Source organism: Magnolia sinica, chromosome 12, assembly GCF_029962835.1.
Source record: "Magnolia sinica isolate HGM2019 chromosome 12, MsV1, whole genome shotgun sequence".
Classification (NCBI taxonomy): Eukaryota; Viridiplantae; Streptophyta; class Magnoliopsida; order Magnoliales; family Magnoliaceae; genus Magnolia; species Magnolia sinica.
Window position 1 is genome coordinate 5,344,746 of NC_080584.1, and position 22,543 is coordinate 5,367,288.

At 40.4% G+C, this 22,543-nt stretch overlaps 2 non-coding genes across 2 annotated transcripts; one reads left to right on the plus strand and one right to left on the minus strand.

Annotated features, from left to right (window-relative positions):
* Window positions 1-3,766: 3,766 nt before the first annotated feature.
* On the minus strand, window positions 3,767-3,873 carry LOC131221997 (small nucleolar RNA R71). Its single transcript, XR_009159708.1, has one exon. It is a non-coding gene; the product is annotated as a small nucleolar RNA R71 (small nucleolar RNA).
* Window positions 3,874-16,701: 12,828 nt separating this feature from the next.
* Window positions 16,702-16,810, plus strand: LOC131222100 (small nucleolar RNA R71). Its single transcript, XR_009159808.1, has one exon. It is a non-coding gene; the product is annotated as a small nucleolar RNA R71 (small nucleolar RNA).
* The last annotated feature ends 5,733 nt before the right edge of the window (window positions 16,811-22,543 follow it).

Consider the following 22,543-nt stretch of genomic DNA (forward strand, 5'->3'; position numbering starts at 1 on the left):
TCTCAAGCTTAGTGATTACCAAGTTCATCCTTCACTATCGAACTGAAACCTCAATGTGTAAGCGAGATGTGACATGTGAAATCATGACTCAATTAATGTTTACAACTTCTAATCACGGATTAATAATTCGAATGTAACTGTGAAATCTAACAGATAACTAAATCCAAGAGTAGTAAATCACCAACATTTCGTATCTTATACTTTTTAAATCACGACTATCCTTCAAAATCACTTCAAATTCACAAGAAAGTTGATCAGGGTCAAATATTGCATATCAGACCCCAGTAATTGCCTGATTTTACGTACATGATAAGGTTTAATGCCATATTTTAATCCTGTTTTTATTACAGGATGAAATCAGGAGTGTGTACTGAAAGATGATGTTAAGAACATGGATTTGGTGCTCCAAAATTACCAGAGCACGGGATGGACTCCAGAAAACCAATAGTGAAGATTTTACACGCCTGAGATCTGAGGAAAGCACGATAAAGAGGCCCGAAACGGGTCCAAAATGCAAGATCACATGGTTCTCACCATCCAATTGGCTCGAAACTCCATATATGGCCTGGACGCCATAAATAAACTGTACATAATAAATTTCAACCATTGGATATCTCGAGAAGTGGGCCAACGGACAGATCAGCCCATTAATCTTCAATTTTAGGCCCACCTACAATTTGGATATACTTCAAAATTGGCCCAGACGGTTTAAATAAGGTGAGGAATAGGATGGACGGATTGGATTTCTCGAAATCATCGTAGTGGACCCCGCATGGGTGGCGTGTGTATTAAAGACACGTGCGCCGGCTGCGCACCGCACCGCTGGGACGGTCAGCACCAGCGCTGACCCGTCTCTCTCTCTCTCGCCGCTGCAGCGTCTCCGCAGGCCGACCGCTGTCGTCGGTTGTGGGGCCCATACATTGTCCAAACGGACAATCCAAGCCGTCCACCGGAATTCCAGTGTCCCTAGTACCATAGCCTAGGTGGAGGTATTTGAGAAGACAGTAAATATTGGTTTTTTTTACCCTTCAAACGCAGGTTGAACGGTGGAACAGAAACATTCTGTGTACCACACCAAAATGAAGAAAAACCGTGGGTTTTCGACCGAAATTCCGAGATGAATTCGGTGAACGGATTGGATCTTTCAATATAAAATTCAAATGGGCCTCACCGTTGTCACAGCGGAAGCAATCCGCTGCTCTGTTCGCGTCTGCGAAATCCGGGTTTTGCGGGAGTTTGTGAACCCCACCGGTAGCACGTACGGCCGATCTGATCCGTCCATCGTGTAGAGGGCTTCGAGAGCTTCAAAACCATGTTGACATTCTTCTCTCATGCGTGCACACGTGCGTGATACAGAGGCCACAAACAGGCCGTCTTGTGACGTCCAAAACTGATTTTGTTGAGATTTCTTCTGTGGGTCGCGCTAATGGACCTTCAAAATCACCCATTCTTGACTGAAATTTCGTCCTGAATCCAATGGACGTGGTAGATTTTCCAGAAAATACCTCTGTGGGGCCCACCGATCACGGCTGCGAAAAATTGCACTTCGAGTCCTTCTACGACTCTGCCACCGACCTCAGCCATCCAGCAGCTATAAAAGGGGAGTTTTGGACGTGGGAAAGGCATTCAGAACCATTCAGAACCATTGAGAACCAGGGGATTCCAGATCTGGAGCAAGGAAGAGAAGAAAGAGAAGAAAGAGAAGAAAGAAGAGAGAGATCGATTGGTTTGGTGTTTAATTTTTATGAATTTTATTTAATATTTTTCATGGATTTTATGGGTCACTAATCTCTCAGCTAGGGCTGAGATGAAGCCCCTAATTTGATTAGCTCTTGTATTGGTTGATTTACTTTGAATTTCAATTAATTTGTTTCTTTCTTTAAGTGGGCTTTATGGGTTTAAATTCTATACTTCTCCATCTATGAACTTGACCAAAGTATATATATGGATGTTGTTTGGATGCTTATTATAGGTGCTTGTGTCTGGATCAAGAACAAGTTTCCTATAGAGGAAGAAACAGGATGCTTTAATGAATTGTACATCCCTTATGCCCGACCAAGGATATGGGATATGTCATTCATGGCATTGCTTAAAGGAATTAGACAGTCTGTATGCCCGATTAAGGACACAGATTGTGCTTTCTCTATTTAAGTAGCATCAATCTAGATCAAGGTGAATCAACAGACAAAACAAGGGTTAGGATAATTAGGGGTGGATTCGAAAGTCCTAGTGCTCTCTCTCTGATTGAATTTTCTTCCCTGTTCTTAATTAATTATTTTTCATAAAATTGTGCTTAGTAATTCATTCCATTATTTGTTGGATTAGTTAAGGAGAATCATAGATTTGAATTGTGACGACCAGTCCTCGTGGGAACGATCTCGTAATACGTACCGTATCTGCATCTGATTCGTATACTTGCGAGTTTAAAAATCATTTAAATCGTGTTGGTTTAAATAAAACATCAAGTTTTTGGCGCCGTTGCCGGGGACTGTTTTGTTCCAATTGGATTTAGGATTCTCTCTTATCATAATTCATAGTCTTAGGTTTTTTACTAACTCTAGGTTAAATTTTTTTGAAACTAACCTATTTCCTGTTTTGTAGGGACCTGACATAAACTACTAATTTGGTAATCTCCTTCCAAATTTTCTATTTTTTTTTTCTAATTTCTATTTTTAGAATTAAGGTTTTATTTTTTTATTTTTTTTATTTTTATTTTTTTAGAAAGTTTCTATTTCTAGGCTATTTTATTTTTTATTTTTTATTTTTTTTATTTTTAGAAATTTCCTATTTTCTAATTCTAGATTCTGATTCTTCTTTCAAGTAACTTTCTATTTTCTAGTTTAGGTTTTATTATTTTTAGAAGAGTCTTTAGGTTTTATTTTTTATTTTTTAGAAAGTTTCTCTCTTATTTTCTAATTTCCTATTTTTTTAGAAATTTTCCCTTTTTAGAAACTAACTTAGCTTTTATTTCTAAGATTACAAACTTTCTTTTTTAGAAATTAACCGTTGCTTAGGATTTTTTTTTCTAGCATTATTTTAGTAAATTTAATTTATTTTTGTTTTCTTTTTGTTTACAGGAATTAAGGAAGGAAGCTGCTAAATAACATTGACTTCAAAAGGAGGAGCTCTCTATTCTTCAGACATCAATCATCTCCTTTTCCGGGTTCTTTCTTCCCATTCTTAATTACATAGTTTTAACTTGTTTTAGAATCTCATAGTTTCTAGGTCTAGTTTTATTTCTCTTAGGTTGCTTCTTAGTTTAGTTTTCTTTCTTACATTGCAATAAAATAGTTTATGCTAGGACGTAGATCTCTGAATTTAGAACTAGCACCGTTTGATCCGGAGATTGAAAGAACAATTCGTGAAAGATTGAGAAATAATCCTGTTGAAATGGCGAATGAGACTGAAGTTAAAGCTCTCAAAGATTATTCAGCTCCTGTCCAATTTAATGCGCCTTCATGCATAGTGTTGCCAACCACTACGGCAGCACACTTTACTTAAACCTGGAGTCATACAATTGTTGCCATCCTTTTATGGATTGGACAAGGAGGACCCATATCATTATGTGAAAGAATTCTTAAACATTTGCTCCACCTTTAAGTTCCAAAACTTCTCAGACGATTCGATCCGCCTACGCCTGTTTCCTTTTTCTTTGAAGGATAAGGCGAAAGCATGGTTGAATTCTCTAGAAGTTGGATCTATCACTACATGGGACCAACTGTCTAAGAAGTTCTTAAACAAGTTCTTTCCCGTTCACAAAACCAATGCCCTCCGTAGAGAAATTACTAACTTCACACAAAAAGAGGGCGAGCACTTTCATGAATGTTGGGAAAGATGGAAGGACTTGCTTCTTAAATGTCCTCACCATGGTTTTGAGAAGTGAGAACAAGTTCAATACTTCTATGACGGTCTGACACCACAGAACCGTCGCATGGTTGATGCCACCAGTGGAGGGTCATTCATGACCAAAAGTGATGTCGAAGCGTGGAACTTCTTTGAAACCTTGTGCGAAAATTCCCAGCAATGGGATTATTCAAATAGAGGTGACAGAAGTCCCCAACCACAAAAGAGAGGTGGTATATATGAGATAGGAGTCATGCCAGAGCTGAGCGCCAAGCTTGATAACCTGACAAAGAAAGTTGATGCTCTGGTATTAAATAATGGACCACCACAAACAGCTCAAGTCGAGGCATATGCCACATGTTCTAGTCATACCCATCCTATGCAGTCTTGTCCATCTGGTGCAGCATTCCCAGAACTTCTCTCTGAACAAGTTCATGCTATGAACACTTTTCAAAAATCTGGGAATGATCCTTACTCAAACACCTATAATCCAGGGTGGGCTAGACATCCAAATTTCTCTTGGGCAAAAGGACCACAACAAGGAGGACCATCTGGAAATCCTCCTTTGCAACCTTACTCCCAAGTTGGCAGAGTCAACAACCTCAACGGTTTCCACAATATCAACAAGCTGCCTACACAATCAAGGAAACCATCTCTTGAGGATACACTCCATCTTTTCATGCGAGTTCTCTCCAATTCCAAAAAGACACCCAACAAACCTTATTGGCCAACCAGGAAAGCTTACATGCAAATGCACATCCATTGCCAAGCTGGAAGTACAAATGGGTCAACTAGCGCCACATTGAGTGAGAGAGAGAAGGGTAAGTTCCCTAGCCAACCCGAGGCTAATCCAAAGGGACAAGATGAGATTGGCTCTAATTCCAACCAAGGGCAATATCATGAACAGGCCAAATCGATCACTACCCTTAGGTCAGGCAAGCAGATTGATAACAGAATAGAGATGCCTGGGGATGAATCAAATTCTAAAACAGAAGATCAAGATGAAGCAGAGAGCCGTACCAATGCATCCAAAGTCCAAAAGCTCTCTGACTCTCCAAGAGCCACTAATGTGCCACCTTATGTGCCCAAAGCACCCTTTCCTCAACGTCTGGCACCAATAAAGAAAAGAAATAACTTTGATGAAATCTTGGATGTGTTTCAAAAAGTGCAAGTCAACATCCCGTTGCTTGACGCTATCAAGCAAGTCCCTGCTTACGCTAAGTTTCTTAAAGATTTATGCACTCAAAAGCGTAAGCAGAATGTTCATAAGAAAGTCTTCCTTGCAGAGCAGCTCAGCTCTATGATTCAACATAACACCCCTCCTAAATTTAGGGATCCAGGAGCTCCCACCATTTCTTGCGGCATAGGAGATCATAAGATCGGGAAGGCATTACTTGATTTAGGGGCGAGTGTCAATTTGTTACCATATTCGGTTTATGAGCAGCTAGGACTTGGTGAGTTGAAACCGACTAAGGTAACATTACAACTAGCCGATAGATCTGTCAAGGTGCCCCGGGGTGTTATTGAAGATGTGCTAATCCAGGTTGATAAATTTTATTTTCCAGTGGATTTCATAGTTATAGATACTCAGCCTGTTCAGAATCTTCATAGTCAGATCCCAGTCATTTTGGGTCGTCCATTTTTGGCCACATCTAATGCTATTATCAATTGCAGGAATGGAGTTATGAAATTGTCCTTTGGTAACATGAATATTAAACTCAATGTTTTTAATGCAGGACAACAACCCTCAGATTTGGATGACATATTTGAAGTGGACATAATCGAGAGCCTTGTGCAGGACTCCTTCCGTACATCTTTTGAAGATCCTCTTGAGACCTGCTTAGCACAATCGGGCATGGATTTTGACATTGATAGTCCCATCCATGAAGTCAATGCATTGCTCGACTCTACTCCTATATTGGAGACTGAAAAATGGAGAGCGAAAGTGGAACCTCTTCATCCCTCTGAGATTCTTCCTAACAGCACAGTTTGTAACTCTGAGAAGACAAAGGCGAGCAGGCTGCTTAATGTTCTCAGAGCATATAAGGCAGCAATTGAACGGAAGATAATGGAAATACAGGGAGTATGCCCCACGATATGTATGGATCATGCTGTGGAAATGTCGCGTGAAATGCAAAGGAAGCGTGATCCTAACATGGAAGAAGTCGTTCGAGCAGAAGTCCTTAAATTATTTGACGACAGTGTCAGTTACCTCATTTCAGATGGCACAGTTCATGAGAACTCACATCACTTGTCTGGGATTGGTTAATCAAGATGTTGAGGTAATTTCTTTGGCGGACCCTGGTTATAAAGATTATTTCATTCATGGTCCGTTCTTGTCTGGCTGAAGACGTTAAACTTAGCGCTCATGGGAGGCAACCCAGCCTTTTGCTTTATTGTATTGCTTGTTATTTCATTTATTTTCATTATTTTCTTAGTTAGTTACTTCAATGTTTGTGGGTAACATTACTGCAAACCCTCACGAGACTACAACTCGTCCACTAGGGGTAACCTAGGGGTTTAAAGGCTTGTTGCATGCGCTAAATGCAATCGAGAGCACCTGCGAAAGTGGTATAGGTAGGCTCTTCTTTTATTTTTCTTTTTGTTATTTTTTTCTTCTGTTGATTTCTCTCTTGCGCTAACTCATTTTTCAGTTGAAATTCTTCGCAAACTTTGAGAAAGCTTCTTGATTCTCCGTCCAGGTACTATCTTTCCCTCATTCCTCTTTTATTATTCGTTGTCCCATGTGCATCGCATGATTATTTCTTTTACATTGAGGACAATGTAGATTTTAGGTTAGGGGTGGAAGATTAGGTTACCTAATCAGTATTTTCTTGGTTTTGAGCAAAATTTTTGAAAATTTTAAAATTTTTTCTGGAATTTCTATTGAACTCAAAGTGATTTTGAAGGATAGTTGTGATTTTACCATTATAAGATACATGATGTTGGTAACTAATGACTCTTGGATTCGGCCATCTGCTTGATTTCACAGTCCATTTTGAATTGTTAATCCATGATTAGAGGTTGTAAACATTGATTGAGTCATGATTTCACATATCACATCTCGCTTACACATTAAGTTTTCGGTTCGATAACTGAATGATTAACTTGGTAAAAAGAAGAATTAAAAGGCTAAGTCACATAATCTTCACCATAGGTTTGCTCCCTATAGGTGTAGATTTGATTCTCCATAGTTGACTTTAAAAAAAAAAAATGAGGCGATGAGTTTTCGCCATAGGTTTGCTCCCTATAGGTATAAATTTGATTCCCCTCATTTGCGTTACTGCTCAAAAAGAAAATCAAAGGCTGGTAAAATGAAAAGTTAATCTGTGAGATAAGTGTTGGTTTCAAGCTTGGTTGTCACGAATTACCAATGATATCATGAGATTGAAAATTGGATCTCTTAATGTTTGTAAGTCGAGATTACACTTTACATTCATGGAGCTCGATGTTCAGAATTGTTCCAATTAATGGATTAATAGTTTGAAATTAATTATGAAATCTGTTGAGAGCTTGATTTCAGGAGAAAATTCTACTTACCATTCATGAATCTTAGAATTTTCACATCTCAGCTATCTGTTCTCAAGTCACTTGAGTTTACAGGAATCATCTTTTATTTCTAAAATTATTTTTCGCATACTTTGCTCGGGACTAGCAAAATGCTGGTTGGGGGTTGTGATCAGGGTCAAATATTGCATATCAGACCCCAGTAATTGCCTGATTTTACGTACATGATAAGGTTTAATGCCATATTTTAATCCTATTTTTATTACAGGATGAAATCAGGAGTGTGTACTGAAAGATGATGTTAAGAACATGGATTTGGTGCTCCAAAATTACCAGAGCACGGGATGGACTCCAGAAAACCAATAGTGAAGATTTTACACGCCTGAGATCTGAGGAAAGCACGATAAAGAGGCCCGAAACGGGTCCAAAATGCAAGATCACATGGTTCTCACCATCCAATTGGCTCGAAACTCCATATATGGCCTGGACGCCATAAATAAACTGTACATAATAAATTTCAACCATTGGATATCTCGAGAAGTGGGCCAACGGACAGATCAGCCCATTAATCTTCAATTTTAGGCCCACCTACAATTTGGATATACTTCAAAATTGGCCCAGACGGTTTAAATAAGGTGAGGAATAGGATGGACGGATTGGATTTCTCAAAATCATCGTAGTGGACCCCGCATGGGTGGCGTGTGTATTAAAGACACGTGCGCCGGCTGCGCACCGCACCGCTGGGACGGTCAGCACCAGCGCTGACCCGTCTCTCTCTCTCTCGCCGCTGCAGCGTCTCCGCAGGCCGACCGCTGTCGTCGGTTGTGGGGCCCATACATTGTCCAAACGGACAATCCAAGCCGTCCACCAGAATTCCAGTGTCCCTAGTACCATAGCCTAGGTGGAGGTATTTGAGAAGACAGTAAATATTGGTTTTTTTTACCCTTCAAACGCAGGTTGAACGGTGGAACAGAAACATTCTGTGTACCACACCAAAATGAAGAAAAACCGTGGGTTTTCGACCGAAATTCCGAGATGAATTCGGTGAACGGATTGGATCTTTCAATATAAAATCCAAATGGGCCTCACCGTTGTCACAGCGGAAGCAATCCGCTGCTCTGTTCGCGTCTGCGAAATCCGGGTTTTGCGGGAGTTTGTGAACCCCACCGGTAGCACGTACGGCCGATCTGATCCGTCCATCGTGTAGAGGGCTTCGAGAGCTTCAAAACCATGTTGACATTCTTCTCTCATGCGTGCACACGTGCGTGATACAGAGGCCACAAACAGGCCGTCTTGTGACGTCCAAAACTGATTTTGTTGAGATTTCTTCTGTGGGTCGCGCTAATGGACCTTCAAAATCACCCATTCTTGACTGAAATTTCGTCCTGAATCCAATGGACGTGGTAGATTTTCCAGAAAATACCTCTGTGGGGCCCACCGATCACGGCTGCGAAAAATTGCACTTCGAGTCCTTCTACGACTCTGCCACCGACCTCAGCCATCCAGCAGCTATAAAAGGGGAGTTTTGGACGTGGGAAAGGCATTCAGAACCAGGGGATTCCAGATCTGGAGCAAGGAAGAGAAGAAAGAGAAGAAAGAGAAGAAAGAAGAGAGAGATCGATTGGTTTGGTGTTTAATTTTTATGAATTTTATTTAATATTTTTCATGGATTTTATGGGTCACTAATCTCTCAGCTAGGGCTGAGATGAAGCCCTTATTTGATTAGCTCTTGTATTGGTTGATTTACTTTGAATGTCAATTAATTTGTTTCTTTCTTTAAGTGGGCTTTATGAGTTTAAATTCTATACTTCTCCATCTATGAACTTGACCAAAGTATATATATGGATGTTGTTTGGATGCTTATTATAGGTGCTTGTTTCTGATCAGGAACAGGTTTCCTATAGAGGAAGAAACAGGATGCTTTAATGAATTGTACATCCCTTATGCCCGACCAAGGATATGGGATATGTCATTCATGGCATTGCTTAAAGGAATTAGACAGTCTGTATGCCCGATTAAGGACACAGATTGTGCTTTCTCTATTTAAGTGGTATCAATCTAGATCAAGGTGAATCAACAGACAAAACAAGGGTTAGGATAATTAGGGGTGGATTCGAAAGTCCTAGTGCTCTCTCTCTGATTGAATTTTCTTCCCTGTTCTTAATTAATTATTTTTCATAAAATTGTGCTTAGTAATTCATTCCATTATTTGTTGGATTAGTTAAGGAGAATCATAGATTTGAATTGTGACGACCAGTCCTCGTGGGAACGATCTCGTAATACGTACCGTATCTGCATCTGATTCGTATACTTGCGAGTTTAAAAATCATTTAAATCGTGTTGGTTTAAATAAAACATCAAAAGTCTAGAAAATTTTAAAAAAAATTCACAAATTTTGTTCAAGACTAAGCAAACACTGATTAGGTTACCTAATCTCCCAGCCCCAACCGAAAATTTACATTGTCCTCAATGTAAAAGATATGAGCATGTAATGCACATGAGATAAGGAAAGTAGATGAGAGGTGATGGGAAGATAGTACCTGAACGAAGGCATTAAGAAGCTTTTACTAAAGAGATCGCAGCGTGAGAGCGGGTCAGTATAAGAGTAAAACAAACTATCCTAAAACAATGGGAAAATAAACTAACCTAATGGCATAAAACCAACTAACCTAGAATGACATCAAGTAAACTATCCTAGTCTTATGAAAGCAGCAAATTCTAATCCTCAACTATGAAAGCACAGGAAAAATACTCCGTCATGCATCCCGGTTCTTCCTTTAGCTAGTATCTTAATAAATTTCTCAGAAGGTTTCTCAATAAGATCATCCAAAAGCCCATTTTATAGTAGGCTTGGATGTCCTGGAGCATGAATGTCCAGAGAAATTGATGGACCTTAGCATAAAGTTTCCCTTTAATCTTCTGAAGTGTCTAAAGTATATACGATTCACCTGTGGCAAAAAAAATTTCAAAGTTAGTATACCATGATGAATCAGAGACTATAAGTAGATGAAATTTATAAAAAAAAATCATAGTAGGTGGTGGAATCTCCACACACACCAAAGTTTTAATCTTCAATTCAATTCTCAGCTCCTCCTTTGATGGTAAACATTCAGGATCTAAGGGAGGAAGTACTTCAGAATAAGGGTTCTCTCGATCCGTGACAACTATTGAGATATTGTCTTACGAGACATCCACTATTTCTTATATCATGGGATCATTTAAATTTGCAGAGTGTGCCAAGCAATCATCCAAAGAGTCAAAATATTCAGTGGAAAGGAGTTCATTCATCCTATCGAGATCTGTGATGATATGTCCAATAACTCCTTTATCTTCTTTGAGAGTAGAAATGAGCATACTATCTTGTTTATTCTCATAGTGGGATGAAATCACCACTAAATATGTCTCTTCTTGACCTAAATAGGCATATTCCAAATCAGAGAGTAAATGTTTTAGGTCAAGCTTTGGTACTTTGAGGTTAGATGGTAGATGCACTGCATCGGTTTGGGGCAATACTTCAAATTATGGCCTCCATCGGTTAACTTCAAGTACCGGCGTGGTATCAAACATGACACCCATCTCCCTAATCATGTCATCATTAAAATCATGGGAGTGAGCCAGGCACATCTTTAGAAGGTTAGAGGATAAGGTCAGAGGTGTCTTATCTTCCATGAAAGAGTCAATCATGTTAATCTCGTGGAAATCGTCATCATCCTCTAACCGTCTGCCTGTATTAAAAAATATATTTGACTCCAATGTCATATTCCCGAAAGACATAGTCATGACACCATTCCTGCAATTGATAATTGAATTTGAAGTGGTAAGGAATGGGTGACCAAGAATGACGGGAATCTGAGTGCTCATTTTACTGATGGGTTTGGGATCCAGGATGATAAAATCTACAAGGTAGTAAAATCTGTCGACCTGAACCAACACATCCTCAATTATCCCTCTTAGTACACAAACAGAGCGATCAGAAAGTTGTAGTGTAGTTAGGGTGAGTTTTAATTCACCCAAGCCTAACTGTTTATTTACCGAGTAGGGAATCAGATTGACGCTCACTCCTAAGTCAAGAAGTGCGTGATCAATTCGATAGTCCCCGATTACACATGATATGGTTGGGCTACCGGAATCTTTGAATTTCTATGGCACATCTTACTTTAGGATGACACTCACTATCTCAATCAAGAAGATTTTCTTTTGAATATTCTACCATCTTTTAGTTGTGCACAAGTCCTTCAGAAATTTGGCATATGAAGGTATTTGTTTTATGACATCAAGTAAAGGAATGTTGACCTTCACTTGTTTCAACACCTCTAGCATATCCTGAGAGTTAGAGAGTGGTTTTAGTGCAATCAAGTTGGGGGAATGGAACAATCGGCTTCCCTTGAGGTTTCGGTTCTAATTCATGTGGAGCAATACTAGGTCTATCATCGTTGTCCTCTTCTAGATCCTTAGGATATTCAGCCCTAACTGTCACGCCCCAAACTCGGAAACTGGGCTCACAAAATTCCCGATCGCCGAATCCGGCGCCGACAGCCTCCGTAGAACCCCATTCTCGGCTCCCAGCGCCCATTCGCCAGGTTCCGATCCTGGGATGCTACAAGGAGGATTTTCAACATTAGTTTGATTCGTAACAAGCATAACCAAAGGCATAACCCACAAACAACAACCAAAAACTCCATCACATTTCCACTATAATAAAAAACTTTACAAGTACAATGAGCATAAGGGAAATACAATGATGATAGACCAAAAGCTCCAAAAAGATCAGCCACGCGCCCAAGCCTCAGCGCTGCTGCGATCCAACGCAACGGTCGTGCATAAGCTTATAGAAAGCTTAGAGGGTGGTGAAAGTGTATGCTCAAGGTGGTAATGTAGCTATGCAGTATCAGAGTAATGCGGAACATGCTGATGAATGCTAAGAATCCCACTAGCCGTACCAAGGCCATGCGGTGCAAAGAATGATGTCGGCCATACCAAGGCCATGCAATGCGAAATGCAAGTCAAGCATACAAATCCTCATCTAAGTCCACATGTCAATACGACTCAAATCTGGAATATCATCGGGGTCTAGTACACTCCAAGCCAGATTGCCGCCCCATCGCGCGCAATAAGGTGAGTGGAAAAGACCTCACTATCCGCCTGCCAAAATCGGACTCGGCTCGTCAATAGCGGACCCATTCCTCGAGCTGGTCAGACTCAGCCTAGCATTGCCCCCTACTCTCGGGCGGGTAAGGCCGCACCCCCTTCCAACCGACCACGACACAGTGGAAAGCGCAACCGTCTGGTAATCGGCACTCAGCGCTCATGCATCCACTCGGTCTAGACGTTGGAGCAACCTCCTGGTACCATAAGGGTTTAGGGACTTTCACCCAGGGATATCTATCGCACCCCATGTAGAACAGTATTTCCGGTATCCAATCCTGCCAACCACGATACGTCTGTGGAGGCTACGGCCCTGATGTCGCTAGGGCATACAGTAACCATATCACACAATGCGAATGCATGAATCACACTATCCAGTCATGCAGCAATCCTGCGCGTATCGTGCGCTCATGTAGGGCAACACCCCTTGTACGGGAGCCCCTAAACCATCTGCCCGAAGGCATATGCAATGATCAGGCATTTCTCATATCAAGCATACGTATGATGCATATGATTATGAATCATGGAATTAAACATGTTATATAGGATGGATGATGTGCATAACAAAGATGGGCCTAGACGGTCTACACATAACATGCACGAGCCTAACAATGGGCCTTAGGGAAAGTCATAATGCGGACATTTAACCACACTATACCTGCAATGTGGACGTCAAACCACCATTGCTCCCAAGGCATAGCCCTGACGTAAACGTCATTACATAAATCATGTTGGGACTGCACATTGCAATGAACCTTAGGTACATCCCATTGGGCTTTAAATACATCAAATGGGCCAAATCATGTGGGCCTTATATTCATTAAGTGGGCCACATCAATGGGCCGCACCAATGGGCCTTATGTTCATTACAATGGGCTACAACCTATGGGCCTTAGAGTGCATCAAATGGGCCTAATCTCATGGGCCTTATGAGTATCAAATGGGCCTCGCCAATTGGGCCCCATATGTACATCAAATGGGCCTAAACCCATAGGCCCCAAAATATTTTTAATGGGCCATAACCAATGGGCCCCTAATACATCTATGGGCCTCGACCCATGGGCCTCGCATATAAATCAAAGTGGGTCTCAACCATGGGCCACAAGTACTGAGATGGGCCTCCCATCATCAACAAAATATACATAAAATAATATATAATATATATATATATAGTACATAAAATATTATATATATAATATAATATTAGATATATCCATATATATAGATATATATATATATAGATATATATATATATATACACACACACACGTACACACCCACACACGCACGCATCAGGGCCCCAACATCACAGTGGCCCCACACAATCATCACAGGGGGCTCCACCGTCCAGGCGGACGGTGTAATGAAACACATACATCCATGTGGGCTCCATGTGGGGCCCACTGTAATGTCGATATGCCATCCAACCCGTTGATAAGGCCACATGGGCCTAGGTGAAGGGTGAAAAGAAATTTCACCCTGATCCAAAACTTCTGTGGACCCCAAGGGGATTTCAAAGGTAGAAGTCCAATCCTACTGTTTCCTTTGATGTGGGCCACCCGAGTCTTGGATCAAGTTGATTTTTGGGGTGGGCCCACGTCAGGTAGTGGCCCACCCGATGAACGGTTTAGATAGCATATAAACATCAAGGTGGGGCCCACGGCTAGGGCCGTGCTTGGCTGCTGGTACGTCCGTCCGCCCGGACGCTGGCGTGCGCAGGCAGCACTGCTGCTGTTTATATTTTTTTTTTGATTTTTGATTTCCCATGGATTTTGCAGGTGGGGTCCACCTCTTGCAGATCTACTCCGTCAAATAGCTCCCCATGCCTCACGACAGGCAAAACAAGCCCAATATCGGGCATATTTCAGCATACACACAATCAAGGAAGATTCCAATGGTGAAAACCACCATTTACTATGGTATGGCCTGCCAAGACCTCGGGTTGACACCATCCTTTGGTTCAACGCCTAAAAGAAGGACGGGAACGGAATGGGCGGCATGGATTGAAGACATGCATCAAGATGGAGCCTACACAAGTGGACCACCCCCCTTGCAAAGCTAAAATTTGCATTTTTCAAAAACGTCCAGCGTCTCTGGACGCTGGACCCTTGCAAATATATTAGAGGTGGGCCCTGCTTAGGTGGGCCACCTCATGGAGAATGGTGTGGATACTACACACAACGTGGGCCCCACTTGTAGGTGATTTGGATGAAATACATACCCTGTGGTGGGGTCCATTCAAGTGGGCCATACAATCTCATTATCATCACAAAAAAAATAAAATAAAATAAAATATAAAAAGGAGAGAGATAGAGAGAGATATAGTGGGACCGCGTGATGGAGGGACCCGACACTATGGGCCCTCCCTTGCACTAAATCATACATCAAGTGGGTCCCATTACATGTGGATCCATGAAATCGAAATTCAACGGTGGAGATCCCTTCTCCACTAAGATAGACGGTCTAGATGACCCTAAGCATGCAAGGAAATAAACATCATGATGGGGTCCATGGAGAATGGCCCCATCATGGAATGATCATGATGATCCAAGTGGGCCATCGGCCACATCTTAGGGTCCAAAGTGAGATCCAAACCATTGATCGGTTGGCCTCACTTGGCCCATCTTAAAAATATGAAAATCTACCCTATCAAGGCACCCACCACTTGATCTTCTTGCTCCCTTGGCTTCCTTAGCTCCTAGTGCTCCTCTTTGATGGAGGAAGATGAAAAATGGATGGTTGAGATGAGAGATGAAGGGGTAGGAAAGGTGGGCCTCACAAATGAAATTTTCTCACCATGAGAGGACCATACGTATGAATTTGCTATGAGAGAGTTTGAATGAGAGAGAGACTTGTAAGGGAGAGAGAGAGAGAGAGAGAATGATGGGTGATGGAGTGATGGATGGGAGAGAGGGATGGGTGTAAGAAGCTTTTTTTGACTTTTTGGCAAAAGGTGTAAGAGGAGTTATGGTTGTGTAAGAGCTTTATTGACTTTGGGGGTTGCTTGGGAAAGGGTGAAAGTTGATGTGTACTTGACATGATGGGATTGATGGGATTGATTGATTGATGTGACACCTCGTAGAGATTCTCTCGGGATTCGCACGCGCAGCGTTTTCTCGCACCGAACGCTGTCCTACAACTCCCGACCAGAGCATCGCATCAGCGCGCGAGTCGCGGCATCGGAACCGCGGCGACAATGCGGTCGCTAAGGTATAAGTCCTGAGTTGAATTGACTCGGGTTGTCGGCACGAGAATCCAGGTCGCGTGCAAATACCGGTTAAGGGTCGAAGGTTGCCGGAATTCGACCGGGAAGACCGCGGAAGCCTATGGAACGGTACGGTCTAGGATACGGGGCTTACACTAACCGGAATGGTTTTGTCAATGATCTTCCCACTCCTAAGAGTGGTGATGGATTTAGCTTGTTCCATCTGATTTAAAGAGCTAGTATCACTTATTTCATATTGCGGTTTGGGATTGGGGAGAGGTTGAGCAGGAAGCATCCCCTTTGCCACAATTGCTAATTGTGACTCCATCCTTTGGACAGACGAAACAAGCGTTCCAATTGCTGACCTGATTTCCTAGATTACTTGTGCCGTATTCTGATTAAGTAGCTCTTAGTCTTGAATGTATTTTAGAACTGGATCCTATTGAGGTTTCACTTGATTTAGAATTTGATTAAAGAAACTTTGAGGAGTAGTAGTTTGTTCATTTCTCCAATTGAAGTTTAGATGATTTCTCCAACTAGGATTGTATGTGTTAGAGGTGGGTCCATTGAAAGGCCTTTGGTAATTATTTACAGCATTGGATTGCTTAGTCAGTACCTCTTAAAAGGCAAATATAGTTGGACAATTTTCAGTTGTGTGACTATTACAACCACAAATACCGCAAACAACTTCCTTACTCTTGTCCTTCATTGATTCCATGGCCTCGAATTCCTTTATGAGATTAGTCACTTTAGAATTGAGATCATCATCCTCTTTCAGAAAGTATACTCCGCCCATTTCCTTTGATTGAGTGGGCTTAGAAGTGGTATTTGATTTTGGGTATGTGTCCCATGCTTGTGTGTTTTCAGCAAGTCTATCTAAGTAATCCCACACATCATCGACATTTTTATTCATAAATTTTCCATTGCACATTGTCTCGATCAATTGGCGCATGAAAGATATCAGTCCATTATAGAAAAAGTGTGTAATGCACCACGTTTCAAATTCATGTTGTGGGCATGAGCTGACAAGATCCTTGAACCGCTCCCAACATTGGAAGAATGTTTCATCCTCTCCTTTTGGGCGAAGTTAATGATTGACTTTCTAAGGGTGTTCATTTTGTGATGTGAAAAAAATTTCTTTATGAACTCCCTTGTCATGTCATTCCATGTGCCAATAGATCGGAGACATAGTGAATATAACCACGTCTTAGCTTTCTCTTTCAAAGAAAATGGAAAGAGTTTCAGCCTGACTGTGTCCTCAGATTCGTTAGGAAAGTATAAAATGGCTATAATTTCATAAAACTCTTTCAAGTGTAGATACGAATTTTCAGATTCAAACCCATAAAACTTTGGAAGGAGTTGGATCACCCCTATCTTGATATTCATGTGTCCTATATTTTCTGTTAAAACTATGCATGAGGACATACTCACACCCGCCTGTTGTAAATAATCTCATAAAGTATGAGGCGGGGGTGCTTGATGCACCTCATTCAAATCCTGAATGTCCTCCACCCTAGGCTAGGGTAGAAGAGGTTGATTTACAGCCATAACCTCAATTAACTTGAGGATCTCAAGTGGTGTCTAATTCTACGATAGATAGACAACCCCTCAACCAATCCTCCTTAAGACGTAGAGTGTTGTCACGAACCCACTTGGGCATGAAACACTAGCAGCACTTAATTCAAATTCTAAACCTAAACCTAAGAGAAAGGAAGAAATACAAATCTAGAAAATAAGAGAAAAGAGTTGGAAGGAAGTTACCAAAACAGAAGTTCTAAATTAAGAATCTGCAAAACAAAACAAACCAAGTTAGTTTCTACAGATAGAAAGTCTAGAAATAGCAGGAGATCTTAAAATAAAAAGTAAACTAGTTTCTAAAAAAGGAGAAATTTCTAAAATAGAAAATAGAAAGTTTCTAAAAATAAATTATGAAAATTCTAAACCTAAAATTGAAAGAAAGTTAGTTTCTAAATTAGAAGAAATCCTAGAATTAAAAAGTTTCTAAAGATAAAACCTAGTCTAAAATAGAAAACAGAAAAACTAGAAAATTAGAAAGACATTACCAATTTAGAATGTGTATGTCAAGGTCCTACAAAACTGGAAAACAGATTAGTTTTTAGAAATCAGAAAAATCTAAACCTAAAGATAAAAAATCATAATCTTAACCTAATTCTAAAACTAGTCAATTTCAGAAAAACGTAACCGTCAATCCCCGACAACGGTGCCAAAAACTTGTTCCCTCCCCAAGTATAGGGTTGTGATGTAGTAATAAACTCGGTGAGACCGCGGTCGAATCCCAAGGGACTGAAACCTGTACGTCATCTGAAACTAAGTAGAACTAGAACTAGACTAAGACGAAATCTAAATCAAATAAATTTAAGAAATAATGGTGAAATATTTATCTAAAATTTAGAGAGATCAGAGGTAGGAAACTAGGGTGCCAAGGATCCACTTGTAGCAATTAGGAAGTTACCTTGTATTGATTCAAGGACACAACTGAAATCAGAGTCATATCTTATCCAATTGGTAGGAAGAGATTTGTCAGATCTCTGAACTTCTCATGGATCTAATCATCAACAGATAAGATTGGTGAAGATTTGGAAGCGATTCTATCACCTAACCATGCCCAGGAGACTATGGCAAACAACAACAATTTACCAATCTTACAACCAATCATGACAGAATTGTAAAAGTTAGGAAGGATTCCGTCACCCAACCATGCCCATGAGACGATGGTAAATAATAGGGTTCCTAAGTTCACAATCTCATAATGAAAAGAACATACTCAAAATTATTGCAGATCTACCGTAATTTGAGTCACAATAAACCATTAAAAACTAAAAGTATTCTTTAATAATCAAACTAAAATTTATAAGAGTTCAATAACCATGAATTAAAGCAAAGTCACCTTCCTAATTACCTTACAAGCTTCACCTCTTAGCCCCAGCTAAGAGGTTTAGCCTAGCAACATGATTAGGCTAAATCTCTTAAACAAAAATAAAATAAACAAAAAGAAAAAGGAAAAAAAAGAAAAGAAAACAACTCTACTCTCTCTGTCTCTCTACTCCATGTCTAGCCAGCCTCAGATCAGATGAGATCACCCCCTGAAAGATGGATCCTCACATCCCATTCTCCCTCTCCTTTATAAGAGCTTGGAGTCGGTTGGAGTGGAGAACGTGCTTAGGCTCTTTACGCACACCTTTCGCAATTCGCATGAAACTTAGGTGAAAACTCAAGAATGCAAATCTCCTAGCTTTCTTCCTTTCCAAAAAGATAACGTCCCTTCGGACAGTTTTGGATGGCCTATAAGATGGACGGTCTGGATCATGCTGACCAATCACAGGGGTGGACCACAACAATTCCCAACGGAGCTGTCCGATCACGTGTACGAGGGTGCTTTCGTGCGTCATCCGAATGCTGTTACGACGAGCAGATATTTTGTATTTCCTTGGCTTTGCTACACGCGATAGGTAGGGTCCACTATGATGTGTTTTTAAAAGATCCACTCCATCCATAGGTTTTGTGGGGTCATATTAGGCATCAAACCAAAAGATGAAGTAATTCCAAGTCTCTGGTGGGCCACACATTCAGGAAGTATGTGGGTGACACACACTGTTCAAGACCAAGACTCATGTAACGAGAGTGGTTACGTAAATTGCCTAAAGTGTGAATTTTTTCCTTTGTGTGTGGAGTCCTCTTATGATAACCTTATGGGAAATCCACTCCGTTCATTGGCTCCTGTATGTTGTGCTGGCCCATGGATCCAATTATGAGGCAAATCCGTGCTTTGGATGGGCCACAACACATGTGATAATTAGCAGGCGTTTCAAACGTTATTGAAAATCTATTACGTGATTGACTTGATTGGTTGTGGTATTGTGTGGGGTCCACTGTGATGTTTGATGAGCAATCACTCCGTTCACCGTATTTGTCCCACTATGTTAGGACATAAGGTAAAAGATGAGGAAGTTTCATAAATCAGGTAGGCTGCACTTGCTAAAGGAGTGGAAATTGACACTCACCGTTGAATTTGTTTAACATAGGCATGCATGTTATACCTCTATTTACATATTTGCCATCAATTCCTCGATCACCTTCCGACGTTTGTTATGTCAGAGTGTATTGTCCAAATTCTCTGAAATTTGGCGAGTATCCCTCGTTTTTCATGCTCTTTCCATCAGTCCAGTTTGGGTCCCGATCTCCTAAGGATGTCCAAGATGTTTTCTTAATGATTATTGTCTGATCTTTCCCATTGGGTCACTTATACATTGATCCAAGGGCTAAATTTTGACATGTGCGGTTAATTTATGGTCCTCAGGCCAGATATAAAGTTTCGAACCGAACGGATAGTGAGAACCCTGTAATCTTGCATTCTTGATGATTTTTGGGCCCGTTTAATGTGAGTGGCGATCTTTGGCGTGTAAATTTTTCGATCTCAGTCTTCTGGGGTACATCCCTTACCTTGGTAACTTCAGAGCATCAAATCCATGCTTTTTCAGTCCAGGCTCCTAAACATACCTTACAACACAAACACGATTAAAACAGGCTGTTAAATAGTATCATGTTCGTAAAATCAGCTAATACTTGGGGTCTAATATGTAATATTCGACCCTCAAAACCCACTAGTGTGGAGCCCCATGGTTTCATACATTACTAGCTATGGTGGTCAACAAAGTGGCTCACATCAGTATGGTCCATCATGATGAACATTATAGCCACACCCTTCACATGTAATTCCGTTTTCATATCTGGACAACAACTTGTAAAAATCGTATAAAATCAATCATGCTAAGATCTGAGTAGAAACTTTGTAATAATGTGAACAACAATATGAGCTAACTCTTGGCCAAATTTCGTCACCATATAACAGTTCAATCATCCATGGCATTAAATTTACTTGGCTAATGTCCAGCAATACACAAAAGGTTCTGATTTTTCAAAAGATGATCTATTTTTGCTCACTTTATTAAACCCAATAGATAGATATATTTTGTTGGCTTCGTAGAAAATCGAAGTAGCTTTCCAACGGTATATAATCCGCATCAATCAAAGTTCAGATGACTGAGATCTTGGCCATGTACAAAAATATATCTGGGAGCTTGTTGTGACCAATTTTGTTTGGGCCATATCTGTGATTCCAATAGTCAGATGTATTTAATATTTTTTCTTAACATACTTAAGGTAGTTAATAATCATACATATGGTCCCTATAATCAGATTCTTTCATGATAGAATTTAGAAAATTGTGGAACGACAGCTACTTTCGTAAGGATAAACCTTAAGTTGCCACGTGTGGTCCAGATGGATCCAAGGCTCTGTATGGTTGAAAACTTATATACAACCTAAATGATGTATTCACAAACCATCCATTGGGTCAGATTTCCCGACAGAGAATCTGATCATAGAGATTTGATTAAGACATTTTATGTGCTACTTGTATATTGTATGTAGTTGTCTACAAGATTCATCCTCTTATTATGTACCCACTTGGTAGTGGGACTACTTTTGATTTATATACTTTATTAGTTTATTCAATATAAACAGCCATGTGTATTGATGCATATTTCTTGTCTATGTTTTGCTAGTGTGTGGGCCTCACTTGCCATTCTATCTATTTCTTTTCCTTTGCACTTTTTTTGTTTACTGAAAATTATCTTAGTACTTAACTATATTGCATGTAGGCCTCTTTGTCACCTTGTGGTGGGCCCCATGCTCTGTATTTAAGGGTCCCACTTTGTGAGGCGTTTAATCCTTATATAAGTGAGCTGGGATGTCCCAAGGAATGATCCCCAAGTGTTGGGAAATTGAAGCTTAAGTTGTGACAGATACCATTGCTAAAAACCGTCTGATTATGTGTTTTGTACTAGCTTTGGGCCTCTATAGTGAACCACATGCAAAAGATATGAGTGGACCGCCACTTTTAACCTTTAACCTATACCAACGAATAAATAAATAATATTTTACTTGGGCTAAATTAGACCCCACATGATCAAAGAGTGGATCCAAAATTGGGGCCAGGCATGGTTGTGCAGAAAATTAAAATACCTAGGTTTGGCCCTACACCAAATATTACGTGTACACAACTAGTTGGTCTTAGCTTATACTTTTTAAAGTACATATATAGTAATACCAAGGGCACCTGATGATACACTAAAAGGTGGTCCCATGTGATCATGGGACATACTCAAACTTGGGCCAAATCTACTTATGCTTTGTGTTTCCTGCACACTTTCCCCAAGTACCTATGCTTGGTCCATTAGCGCAAATTGTATACACCCAACCAATGAGGCTCGCCTTATACCTTTTACAGCCCATACATGGAGCTGCCAGATGGATCCTTCCCTTCACAAGATCTAGGTCCCACATGATTATAAATATGAATTGAAGATGGCCAGAAACCAACATTACACAAAAAATAATAATAATAATAATAATAATAATAATAATAATAATAATAAAAATAATAAAAATATGTTTGACGTAAAGTTTATGTGAGGCCATGTCAGTGGGGTCCACTACCTTGCCAAAGAATTTAATGCAGCATCTAAACTCTGAAAATAACTCGCAGGTGTTGTTGGACTCAAAACCTTAAGTGAGCTATCTAGTATGGGCCTTACCTTTCATGTAATGAAGTCCACCTAGTATGTTTTGTAAATGGGTGTTATATAACTTGTAAAATGTGTAGTGGACTGATCTTCTTACCTAGTTGTTGTCTTAAGATATAGATGGTCATGGGCAATTCTAAATGAGGCAACCTTAAGGCCCAAGTATGCCTAACAATAAGAGAAATCGATGGGGAGTGAGAAGCCCACCATGGTAACCTTCCTTGAGCCAGTTGGGCAA